The sequence below is a fragment of the Microtus pennsylvanicus genome, chromosome 15 (assembly GCF_037038515.1).
Source record: "Microtus pennsylvanicus isolate mMicPen1 chromosome 15, mMicPen1.hap1, whole genome shotgun sequence".
NCBI lineage: Eukaryota > Metazoa > Chordata > Mammalia > Rodentia > Cricetidae > Microtus > Microtus pennsylvanicus.
Genome location: NC_134593.1, coordinates 20,867,019 through 20,880,662, shown reverse-complemented (window position 1 = coordinate 20,880,662; position 13,644 = coordinate 20,867,019). Strand labels below are relative to the sequence as shown.

The 13,644-nt window shown below is 45.4% G+C and overlaps 1 protein-coding gene across 6 annotated transcripts in view; it reads left to right on the top strand.

The window, feature by feature from the left end:
* Tnfrsf19 (TNF receptor superfamily member 19) overlaps window positions 1-13,644 on the top strand; it is an 87,961-nt gene that overhangs the window by 26,892 nt on the left and 47,425 nt on the right. The gene's annotated exons all lie outside the window — the stretch shown is intronic.

Genomic DNA, 13,644 nt, shown 5'->3' with positions numbered 1-13,644 from the left:
TGTCTTACAAAAGTTCTGACGGAGGACCACATTCTAAAACAGGTCTCCAACGCACACCCCGCTGACACCCATGTATAACACAGAGGTGGAGCTACCTTTCCAGCTACCTGCTTCCCGTCTTTCCTCTCCACAAATGTCCTTGTCCTTGCCCCCACCTCACAGAGCAAACCCCCAGCTTGCAGTCTCTAACCCCAACCATTCCCCACCCAGGTGTTCCCAGCACCTGGCTGAGCTGTCCCATTTCACTGGTTCTGTTTGGTTCCCTCGCGCCTCTCCTCAAAGGCCTAAGTCTCTCTGCTCCTTCTGGTTCCCTGTGGTCACATAGCTTAATGAAGTCCCTGTGACTATATTTTGGGAAAGAATATATATGACAGATAACTGAGCCATTTGGAGTCGTTTGGGGAACTTAAGCCTGCTGAGATGTATACACACGCACACACACACACATACACGCACACACACACACACACACACACACACACACACGCACACACACACGCGCACACCTTTATAGATCTCTCTTTTGAAAGTTTCTAATATGGTTTTTTTCCATGTCAGACTCAAAGTCCCAAAGATTGTTCACATGGCCCCTCGGGTGGTACCTGCCAGGCACATGGGGCCGTAAGCATGATTGGGCGCCACTTGTTGTCAATGCTCTGAGACACAGGGGAAGGGGGGGATTTCTGTTTGCCCAAAGTAACTACACTGGAGTTTTTAATCCCTCCTGCCTAGAATTCGCCAGCACTGGCCCCTCCCCCTCCCAGAGAATAAATGCCAGCAATGTGCTTTTAACATGACCGCCTCACAGCAGTAAACCAGGAAACTAGTTTTTGCACGAACCACTTGAAGCAGGCTTCAAGCCTCTGGCATGGTTTTCAAAGTAAGCTTTTCTAACCAATTATTGGAATGACTTTCGTCAATGTAAAAAAAAAAAAGGAATTCTTGTAAACAACCCACTTTCCCCACAGGGCGAGCAGCCAACTTTGGGTTTGAAAAAGATGTCTAATTTTTGAAAATAGTTCTTGTCCCCGTGAGTAAAGTCATCAAAAATTTTCAATTCCATATTTCAAAAAGCCTCGCCTCTGTCTCTTAAGTCACTCCTTGTCTTCTTCTGTGCGCTGGGGAGCCAGTGTGCTCCACGGAGAACAGCACGTCCCCTCTTGGAATTTTTCTTTAAAGCCCCCAACCACAAATTTGCACAGCTCCTTGGTGTTGTTTTCCTAAAGGAAATGAAAAAGCTGATTTCTGAACATGAGCCATATAAACCTAATTTGACATTTCCATTTTTCATACCCTTGATTTTCCCCGCGAATAACATTTTTTCCCATTTAAATTTGGAATTTAACATTTCAACTTTTAAAGTTCAAAGAACCAAAGCAAATAACTTACTGGCTGTGCAAATAAATAGTGCTGTTAGGCCCAGAGGCCCTAGGGAGCCATTCCTGGACACAGAGGGTCTAGGAGGCCCCCTGCGGTCTGGGGAAAGAGCCTTCCTCTGTAGGTGGCACCAGCCTGTGTTTTATTAAGTGTTGGCTTTGCAAAGGCAAAAGAGAGAGAGAGAGAGAGAGAGAGAGAGAGAGAGAGAGAGAGAGAGAGAAAGAGAGAGAGAAGGGATTTAGGGACTGTCAGCTTTGAGTCATCTTGCTACTGGATAGCCACCAAGTGTGGCTTGAGAATCTTGGGCAGAGAGCTGCCAGCTGGGGTGGAAGCAGCTGGGCTGGATCCGGAACCTGAAAGGAAGTCTCCAGGCTGCCCTGCCTTCCCACACCCACATCACCCAAGACTCCCGGTTGGCTGGGGAGCCCTGGCCGCAGCCTTTACAGGTTTTGCTCTTGAGAATTTATTTTCAGAGGGGAATCTTTCGGAAATACTGCTTTGAACAGTTTGTTCAGCAAGCATTCCCATCTACCTCCCTGCCCTGCTGTGGTGGCTGCAATGGTTGAGGAGCGCTGGTATTTAGGGCTGCTTTTCGTACAGTTTCGGAGGGAATAGAAGAACACGAGGGTTCCTGGCTACATGGCTATTTTATCTAGGTGTATATTTTCTCACTTGAGAAGCTTAGCGATAGGGCAGTCTGCTCAGGTATCTAAGGGCGCGTCAGGTACTTCCTTCAAGCTTTTATAACACCATTTCGTTATTTAAAAAAATTAAGTTGGTAGGGCATTTTAAAGTCAAAAACTAGACCCTTGGTATTTATGGGAGAAAAGAAATCCAATTCTAAGTTCGAGGCAAGTGATGGGCTCCCCTCCTCCCCTTCTTCCCTTCACTAACCCTGCATACTCTTCTCTACCTTCCCACCCTGAAAAAGTCAAAGAGCATGCAGAGCTAGACAGTGGAGCACTAAAATAGATTTTGTGTAGGGTTACCACAGTAAAGGAAGGACCTCAGAGCAAAATTGGACTTCACCGTGAGAGCTGCATGGAGAGAGGGTTTTGTACTGAATGTAGAGAGAGGGTGCAAGGAACAAGGCAAAGTCAAAGACTGGAAAAGGATGAAAATGATCATGGGGATTTTGGTTAACCTGACCAGACAGGATTTTTAGTAAGACCGTCCAGAATGAATAGTAACAACCTGAGGAGCGGTGCGGGGTGTGAGGCCTGATCAGATACGGTGGAGAACTTTGAATTAAACAGACCTGATAGATCCCTTAGACAGCTTAGCTCTTGTAGCCAAGGCCCATCAAGGGCGCAGCTCAGAGGAGCCTGCCAAGCATTTGACCTAGAGGAACCTTGTCAAAAACCAAACCCGAACACAGCCTGTGCCCTTATCTGCCTGCTGCAGAACAGAGTGTAGCTAGAGAAATCATTTCCTTCCGGCTAAGAATTATAGGGACTAAGATTCAAAGTTGTTTTCATTCGATGGACGATGATCTGATCAGTGTACAGGCAACTAGCAAAGTGTGAATTCCTTCCGTGCCCACCCTGTGGGTGCTGTGTGAGGGAACAGCGCCAGCCAGGCACATCCTGCTGCATCCCCACCATTGGTGCTCCTTGTCGCTCATGGAGCACTCCCCTAGACATGCCAAGTGTGATGTAGCAGAGAGCTGCAGAGCGGTGCACAAGCCTGGACACAGGAACAAACCCATTGCTGTGTCCCTGTGTAGCAGGGATGGGACTTTAGGGACTGAGACAGAAGGTCCTACTGTTTAAGTTATTAAGAAGGTGTATGTAGTAGGTTTCAATTTACAAAGGAAAAGATGTAGTCCCAAGCTAGGAAGGGGCACGAGTGTGCAAAGATGCGGGTCATGCACCTGCCCGGATGGTGATGGTTGGGGGCTGGGTGGCGCCGTCAGCTGTTCACCTCGTTTCCACTTGCTCTATGTTTCTTGACCTCAGTGGAGAAGACTTCAAGGCATTTGAAGCACCTGGTTTCACCTAATGAAATAAAAACATCAAAGCAGACATGTATATTGGGGTAATTTAATGTTTATGTGCTGTTTACGTCCAGCCTGGATTATGAGTAATTGCGGCGCTCTGTGTTTATGGTGCTTTGGACGTGTGACTGCTCAGCGAGGCTGCCCCAGCAGACGCTGGTTTCGTTCCAGTTTCCAGTTCACTCAAAGTTTCTACTTAATTCAGCGTGTAGGGTTATACACCGAGCTACCATTAGTTTGTTAGCTTGTTACAAACTACGGCTTTTTAAAAATGAATTTAGCAAGAATATTAGGCAAGTTTTCTAAGATTATTTTTGAAAACAACAAGTCTCAAAGAAAATAGATTTTAAATAAAATTCTCCCCAGTAAGGTGATAGAGTTCCCAGGGGACTATATGATTCATGAGACTATACAGTCCATGAATGTTATTTTATTAATTATATTGGATGTAGGCTTTCCTTCCTTCCTTCCTTCCTTCCTTCCTTCCTTCCTTCCTTTCTTTCTTTCTTTTTTTCTTCCTTCCTTCCTTTCTTTCCTTTTTTTTCTTTTTTGTAAGACAGGGTTTCTCTAAGGGGGCTTGGATGCCTGCAGCTCACAGAGATCCTCTGGCCTCTGCCTCCTGAGTGCCAGGATTCAAGGTGTGTGCCACAACAGCTGGCAGGGATATAGGTTTTCATTGCCCTAAACACAACCCATTGAAAATGGCTCTTGCTGTTACCTGAATCTGTAAGTTCAGACACAGTAAGTTGGTATCCATTAAGGAGATATAAGTGTGGGGTTCCGGAGCCAGACTGGATTCCTTTTTGTATGATTAAGTTTAGTGTAGAATGGAATATGCACATGCCTGCACATACACACTTGGCTGCACACACACATACATGTACAAGCATATTCAAGAGATGCTCCTTCTATAAAACACAATGGACATAAATGACACAGGAACCATACAGGATGAACACATTAGTCAAAATGGTGCTTGTGTGGTACAAATTCTAGGTACTCAGAATTTTTTTTTAAGTGTAAAAGATCTCCCTGTGTTTAGAAACCCATTTTTTTAAATGAGACCCTCCAAACTCCTATTGATGTTTAGTTATTGTTTTCTGAGATAAAGTCTTACTATGTAGCCCTGTCCATCCCCTTCCGTAAGCTCTTGAGTGCTGGAATTACAGACACATGCTATTATGGCCACTCTCTTATTGATCTTTGTGTCCAGTTGGATTATTTGCCTGGTTCTTCATGGTGGGAGGAGGTGGAGTGTGGAGGAAATGATCTCAGCAGGAGCCGGGAGCGACAGTGGACTGCCTGGCAGGGCCACGGAGCCAGCACAGCCAGCACAGCTGCCAGTGTAGACAGCACCGTGAAGCAACCCTGCAGGTGCCTCAGCAGGGGAAGCCCAGTTCCACTGAATGATGCTGGTTTTTTTTTTTCAATGTAGAAAACTTGTAATGCATTTTAGGGTAATTTCTTTTTTTCACCATAAAATGGGTTAGGGAGAAAGTAGTATGTTTCAGGTAAATTAAAAAAAAAAAAGTTGGGGCTCAGAAACCTAACCATGTTTCTCAAGGAAGCATTATTGTCCTTCCCCCCCCCCCTTTTCAGTCCTGAAAATTGAGCCCAGGGTCGTGCACATGCTAGGCAAACTCTTTACAAGACAGAATCTCACTATACTGCCCAGGCTGGCCTGAGCTCACAGCCTTCCTGCCCCCAACATCCAAATATGCTATTAAACTTTAATCAGGAAAGTTGCTTTATTGTTTGTAGAAAATCCAAAATAATAACAGCAGCCATCGGTATAATTTGTTTAGTGGGTGCCCACTGTGATTGATTTCGCTTTTATATGTTTTCCCATTTATTCTTCAAAATAACCCCGTAGAGCAGAAATCAACCCCTCCCATCTCACTGAGGACAAGATTGAGGACCAGGGGTCCCAGGATAACTGGGCCAACAAGTAGCAGAGTTGGCACACCAACCAGTCCATGTAGCTTTGGAGCCAATGTAGAAAAAAGCATCCTTCTTGCTTCTTATTTCAATGCTGGCTTGAGAAGAAAAGGGAAGCCCCGCTTCTTTGCAGTTCACACACACTCCTTTCCTTTCCTTTCCTTTCCCCTCTTTCTGCCTCCCTCTCCCCCCTCCTCCCCTTTGTGTTGTGTTCTAACTTGTACACGGGTCTCTGACAGTCCTGGCTGCAAGGATCAAAGCCTGACTTTGAAATGCTCTGCTCTGGCTGGGCTGGAACCTTTGACGAGAAGCTTCTCAAGTGAACAATGTGGCACCCGCCCCCGAGAGTCACGTGTGCAGCGCTTTGATCCCCAGAGACTGTGGGTGTGGGGGAGGCCCCTCTGTAGGCAGAGAAAGCCTTTACAAGCTCCTGGTGCTCTGAGCGGCAGAGGTGCTCAGCAAAAGCGTGAGTCTGTCCACGGTACAGCCACAAGCCCCACACAAAGCTCAGAGCCTGAACAATGGCCTCCTGCAAAGACCCCTCACAGTCCAAAGAAATTCCTTCTGAATGCCTATCTTTATGATTGTTCTGATTTCAAGGGGGACAGATGCTTTTGCGAGCACTGAACTATAAGTGGTAGAATTCTAAAAAATTCAAAACATCACAGATTACCACGACTGGCCAGGAGACAAGTCTCTGTTAACTTGAAAGAAATTCTAACTCGTAAATTCATTCTTTAGATCATGCGTGGGTTTTTTTTTTTGCATCGTTTTGTGCTGTCTATGTTTGTTTCAGGAGATCATATAGGTGAAACATTGGAGATGAAGACAGTTGAGGTCCTTAGCCACTCCAAAAATGCAAATCAAAACTGCTTTGAGATTTCATCTTACCCCGGTTAGAACGGGTAGATAAAAACAACAACGAAATAACAACAAATGCTGGATGTTGCTGGGCGTGGTGAAAGGGAGCACTTATTCACTGCTATTGGGTGTGCAAACTTGCACAACTATTATGGGAATCAGGGTAGAGGTTTCCTCAAAACACTAGAAATAGAGCTGATACATGATCTAGCTACACTACACCCAGGCTTCATCCTACTGCAGAGACACTTGTTCATCCGTGTTCACTGCCGCTGTATTCATAGTAGAAATGGGAAACAGCCTAAATTTCTATCACCTGATAAATGGATAATGAAAATATGGTGCATTTATGCAATGAAATGTCATTCAACTTTTAAGAAAAATAAAATTTGTAGGTTAACAGATGATGTGAGAAACAGTGATCCTGAGGGAGGTAACCCAGGTTCAGAAAGACAAACAGCTCAGATTTTCTTTCCTGTACAGATGTTAGCTTTGAGTTTTCAGATATGTGTGTTTCATTTGGAATACCCAGAGAGGCTAGGAAACTTGAAGAAGACATGGACCTTTCAAGGGAGGAAAATGAAGTGTCATGATATAAAGGGGGAAATAGTGGATTATTGAGAGGATTAAATGGGGTGGGGCTGGGAGGGGAGGGTAGCGGAGGAAATGTGGGGAGGGAAAACTAACGTTAAAGGCCTTTTGAAAAAGTCGTAGAAACATTACTAAAAAATAAGCTTCCTAAAATATATACATTATATACACATACACATATATGAGTTTAAATGTCCCCATAACAGGAGGGACAGTGGATAACCCTGTGTTAGAAAATAAAAATCCTAGTACAAGGAGATTTGGAGTTGTAGGCCAGCTGGTTCCCACAGAACCCTAAACATCACAGATCATGACCGTTGCTCATGCTCACCCTCCAGAACTTGGCCATAAGGCCCTCTTTCTCAAGACAGCACTTACTGGAATCAAGAACATTTGCTACTGACTGGGAGGATTCAGCCCATTGGTCAGCTTTCATATTGCCAGGGTGCTAGGTATGATATCAGAGGAGAAAAGTAAGCATCTCAGCCTGTGAGCTACAAAAGAGAAATGCCCACCATTGCAAGAGCGGCATGGAAGTTGTGGGAACAACCAAACATTCTTTGATCGGATTTTAGGCCTATGCTGTGAGATAGAACAAATCCCTGGCACTGTTAGCAGGGCTGTGAACGTGAAGCTAGAGAAGTTACAGACCCCAGGGGAAAACCTACTGCTAGCATTCTGCTAAATGGACATAGTATTAAGATAACTCCTAGTAACAATGCTCTGCCCACAAACCAGTGTGCGGCTTGGAACTCTCCTCAGATACGTTTCTTCATGCTGCAGTTAACACAGAGACCCACACTGGTCAACATACAGAGAATAAGAGGTTGTGGAGGGCTCAGCCTTAAATGGGACATCTGTAACGTCCCCCTCCCCTCCCGGCTCAGGGGTCATCTTAGAAGAGGAGGCAGAGAAACTGTAAGAGCCAGGGGTGATGGATGACTCCAAGGGAACAGTGAGTTCAAAGGCAGCCTGGAGTGCCTAGCGAGATGCTTTCCGAAATAAAAAGTAACTATGGGGTTGGAGACGTAGCTCAGTGATGAGCATTTGCTCAGCTTAGAGAGGTCCTCGGTTCAATCTCCAACCCTGGGAAGAGAGAAGCCAATGGACTTTCTACCCTTCCGCTCCCTAAATATCTCGGAAGCGTGTGCAGGATGTATACATTGGAGGGGTGTAGTGATTCACTCTATAATCCCTGTGGGAAGCTGAGGCAGGGGGCTGTCCATTAGAAGCCAGTTTGCACTACAGAGTGAAGCTCTGTCTAAAAACACAGACAAAAATGCAGTTGAAAGAGGCATAGTAACTGAGAGGACACCAGGTTCTGGGAGGCGATGCTTATCGCAAAGGGGATGTGTTAATTGATGAAACCTGGGTTGATTTTGCCTGTCCTTTATGATTAGCTTCTAGCACAGGCCATCCATCCTTGGTGTTGGTTCAGGTTTAATTTTTTGGCCCAAAAGTGGTTTTATATAAAAATAAAGGTGACACTTTATAGACAAACGGAGGCTTTTCACAAGCTGGGCCCTGTATTACAGTATTCGGGGGTACAGATTAGAAGCTGAAGCTCTAAGAGATGTTACCTTATCCCTGTTGGGACATCCCACCTGCATCTGTGGCCTTCTCTAACGTGCTCTGCAAAGGTGATCTTCTCAGTTCCTAAGTTGGTTCTGTGTTTGAAGTCACTAACACTGATGTCCTGTGTTCTCGGTGTGCCGTCTCTTCCCTGTGATCATCTCAGTTCCTAAGTTGGTTCTGTATTTATAGTCACTAACACTGATGTCCTGTGTTCTCCTTGTGCCGTCTTTACCCTGTGGTGTAGCTTTTAGCAAGGTGGCATCTCTGCAGGTGACCTGTGAAGGCTGGAGTCTTAGCTCTCACACCAACTGGGTCACCCTGCCTAAGGTCAACACTTCTCTAAAGTGCCGTCCCCTCAGGCAATGTCATTAGGGCAGTGTTTCCCTCCGTGGGAGTGAGTGTGGCTTTAGACTTTATAAGACTCTCAGGGAGTAAGCACCCAGGAGTGCTAGGACTTTCCCCGTCATAATTAAGAGTTTATTGGTTGTATTGAGATTCTGTGCAAAGACACTTCCGTTTGGATACAGTCCTTAACAGATGTGCTGAAAATCTAAAAGCCCTGAATCAAGATTCTTTTTGTAACAGACACTCTAGTGATGCTCTGGCTTTAAAGTTAGAGACAAGTTTTCCTTACGGGGTTAGTATGTTTCAGATAGTGACAGGCTGGTCATGCTCTGAGCCCACCAACTCCCGATTCTTCCCATATAAACCACATCCTCAGATTTTCACCCTTTCATAGCACATCAACAAAAATACCAGGGGAACTGCACTTTGAGAACCAAGGATGTCACAGAGTGCACACGTGTATGTGGCCTGGGTGCCCTTGGTTTTTTTTTTTTTTTTTTTTTTTTGGTTTTTCGAGACAGGGTTTCTCTGTGGTTTTGGAGCCTGTCCTGGAACTAGCTCTGTAGACCAGGCTGGTCTCGAACTGGGTGCCCTTGGGAAGCAATTCTCCGGTGAAAACCAATGTGGCAAGTGGGCTGGTGATGCTCTCTGTGGGGCCACAGGTCTGCTTCTCTGCCATACTGACTGTGACAGCTATTCTTGGTTATCAGTTCGGCAACATCTGTACTTAACTAAAACCCCAGCAGCTGAGCACAGAATTTTTTTTTCCTTTATTAAATCATTTGAAGTGGGAAGCCCCACTTTTAATCCAGATCTTCTGAGATGGGAGGATCCATTTCTAATCTGGGCCACAGCATCTGCTGGCAGCCTATATATAAAGGGCTTGGAAGAAGGAAGTTTTCACTCTCTGCCTGCTTGCTCTTGCTAGCAAGTCCATTCCTTCATTGGCATTAGAGCCTACTTCTTTAGGATTCTACTGTATGCTGAAGACCAGCAGAGACATCCAGCTTCGTGGACTGAACAACTACGGGATTCTTGGATCTTCTCTTGGTAGACAGTCATTGTGGAACTAGTTGGATCACAGCCTGTAAGCTACTCTAGTAAATCACACACACACACACACACACATTCGCGCGCACACACACACACACACACACACACACACACACACACACACTATAAGTTCTGTTCCTTTCGAGAACCGTGACTAATACAGATATTTTGGTACCAGAAGTAGTTCTAGAACAACAGAAATATACAGATGAATTTTTTAAATATCCGGAATAAGCTTTCCAATATGCCAACACCTACAGCTCCAGAAGCCTCTATTAGCTCAGAGAGTGTTGAAAGCCCATGGTAGGAACTATTTTATAAACTTAAGGAGGCAACTATGTTGGATTGTCCTGATTCACTAATGGTGAGAGGCAATGGATTTGGTGAGCCCATATATAAAACTTTTAACAGTGTGTGGAAAAAATGGTGATGATCATTAGTTGCTCATAGTATTTCTGGATAAACTGGCAAAGGAAAAGAATGAAGTCGGTGACAAGATTAACCAGCTTCAAGCGTCTCAGAAGACAGTGAAGGACGACAGTGAACTCAGTGCTACAGCTGACCGTCTCCCAGATGTGCGGTCTCAGCCTAACGTGTGTTTAGACTGGAGGGGAATCTTCCCTCCGGCAGCCACAGAGCTCAAGCTGCAGAAAATCAAACCGGAGCCCTCATTATAGGGTTGGCTGAATTACAGTGAAAATGAGAATCTCAGCCTTGGAAGGTGTCAGCCGCTAGTCAGGGCATTAATTGGTAAAGAACAGGATGCTGTGATGTGGGGGAGGAGATGAGTGGGAGGACCCCGCTGAGGCTCAGATTCCCCAGGGTTTATCTCACCTGAGGAAGTAGTCTCTTTCCCTCAGCAGAAGATGTCCCCCACCCCCACCTGCGGAAATACTGCCTTTTCCACTTTTGACTGAGGAAATTATTGTCTGCTAAACCAATAAAATTCAAGGGCCTTCTACTTCAGTGAAATTCTTAGGAGTATAGTGGTGTGGGGCATACAGAGATATTCCTTCTAAGGTCAAGGATAAGTTATTGCGTCTGGCTCTGCCCATGACCAAGAAAGAAGAGCAACATTTAGTGGGCTTGTTTGGGTTGGGAGATAGCACAGTCTCCACTTAGGTGTTTTACTCCTATTATACCCCATATATCATATGACACAGCCCATATACCAAGCGACACAGAAAGCTGCTGGCTTTGTGTGGGGCCTGGGACAGGAGAAAGCTGTTCAGCAGGTGCCCTGCAGGCTGCTCTACCACTTGGACCATATGATCCAACAGACTTGATGGTCAGTGGCAGATAGGGATGCTGTTTGGGGCCTTTGGCAGACCCCTATAGATGATTCACAGAAGAGACCTTTGGGCTTTTGGAATAAGGCTCTGCCATCATCTGCAGACAACTAGTCTCTATTTAAGAGACAGCCCTTGGCCTGCTATTGGGCTTTAGTTAAAACGTTTTGACAATGGGCCACCAAGTTAGCGTGCAACCTGACTCACTGAGCCAACAAGTAGTACATGCAACACAATCCGTCATCAAATGGAAGTGGTACATGTGTGGTCAGGCCTGAGAGGTCTCAAAGGTTACACAAAGAAGTTGCCTGAATGCCAGTGGTTTCTAGTCTCAGTATAATGCTGTCTACCCCCCAGAATGCCCCTGTATCTTCATGGGGTTTGCCCTATGATTGGTTGACTGAGGAAGATAGGACTGGGGCACAGTCTGCTGACGGTTCTGCGTGGTATGCACGCACCATCCAGAAGTGAACAGCTGCAGCATTACAATCTCTCTCTGGGAAACCCTGAAAGACACTGCCGAAGAGAAACCTTCACAGCGGTCAGGACTTCGGGCAGTACTCATGGTCATACAGTTTTTTTGGAAGGAAAAATGGCCAGGAGTGTGATTGTTCACTGATTAACGGGCCAAAGCCAATGGATTGACTTGGAGAAAAACGTGATTGGAAAATTGGCGAGATAGACATCTGGGGAAGAATTATGTGGATAGATCTCTCCAATTGGGCAAAGGGTGTGAAGACACTTATGTCCCATGTAGATGCTCATCAAAAGGTGACTTCAGCAGAGGAGTTTAGTAATCAAATAGATAAGGTGACCTTTCTGTGGACAGTCAGCCTCTTTCATCCATTCCTGTCCATTGCCCAATGGGCCCATGAACAAAGTAGCCATGGTGGCAGAGATGGGGATTAGGCATGGGCTTAATAACATGGACGTCCACTCACCAAAGCTGACCTGGCTACAGCTGCTGCTGAGTTCCAGATCTACCAACAGCAGAGACCAACACAACCCCAGATATGGCAACCATTCCCCAGGGTGGCAGCAGCCTAGAGGGCTGGGGCAGTGTCCTCCAGAAGGTGCTATATGCTTTGGATCAGTGTCTAATATATGGTATGGTTTCTTCCATAGCCAGGGCCCATGGTTTCAAGAATGAATCTAGGAGATGAAAAGGGAATAGTTCCACTCACTATCACCCCAGAAACCCACTAGGAAAATTTTTTTCTTCCTGTTCCCACAACCTTAAGTTCTGTTGGCCTAGAAGTTTGGGTTCCAGAGTAGGAAACCCTTCCACCAGTAGACACAACAAATGTTCCATTGAACTTAAAGCTCAGACTCCCCCTGGCCACTTTGGGCTTCTGGTCCCCTTAAACCAACAGGCTAAGAAAGAAATAACAGTGTTAAAAGGAGTGGATGATCTAGATTACCAAGGGCAAATCAGATTGCTTCTCTACAATAGAGATAAGAAAGATTATGTCTGGAGTGTGGGAGATCCTTCAGGGATCCAGGTAGAATGACGAAGAGTATGGATCCTTCAGGAATGAAGGTGGGTCACTCCCCCAAGAAAAGAACCAAGATTTGTTGAGGTACATGCTGATGGTGGAGGAAATGCAGAATGGATCATAGAGAAAAGTAGTTATAAATACCAGCTGAGGCCACGTGACCAGTTGCAGAATTAATGATTATGGTTGCCATGAATGTTTCTGTCTTATTTTGCTAGGAATGTGTTTATACAGATATTTGTGTTCTTCCCTCAATTTCTTTATCATGCATTGTAACGTCAGTTAAGAAAATATCAGTGGTTATCATATTTAAGTTTCGAGATGCCAAAAGAATGACCCTCAAGGGACATTGCCACCTATTCTAAAGTTTATTATGTGTTTGTGGTTTATGAGGAACAGTTACATCATATTAGGTGTAATTACGACCTGATGACATATATAATGCATTTGCGATTGTACATGGCATAGTTATATCATGATAGGTGTAATTATGACCTGGTTATTGTCTTCATTTGGAAATTTTGCAGGCCGTAAGGAGATAAGGCTGTGTATCAAGTTCACAGGGGGTGGACTTGTGATGGCTATTCTGGGTTGTCAGCTTGACTGCATCTGGAATTAACAAAAACCCCAAGAGGCTTGGTACAACTGTGAAGGATTTTTTTCCTATTAGATCTTTTTAAGCTGGAAGACCCGCTTTTAATCCAGATCTTTTGAGATGGGTGCACCCTCCTTTAATCTGGGCCACACCTTCTGCTGGCGGCCTCCGTAAGGGCATGGAGGAAGGAAGCTTCTGCTCTTTGCTTGCTTGCTGTCACTTACACTGGCAAGTCTGTCCCTTCGTTGGCATCAGAGCCTTCTTCAGGATTCTCAGGACTACTGAAGACCAGGCGCGACATCAGCCTCGTGTATGAGTGAACAACTAGTCTTGAATACACAACTGCAGCCTGGAGTTTATGCTGCATGACAATCATATTATGTGATTGCCATAGCTTAGGTAGCTCTTGAACCTGTGGAAGTAATCATCGGAGCGCCGAAGAGCAGTTTATTTCGTTCATCCCGGAGACGAGCCAACAATCAGTGCAGTGCACCTGACGCTGGAGGCCTTTAGGTGGTTGGTGTCCTT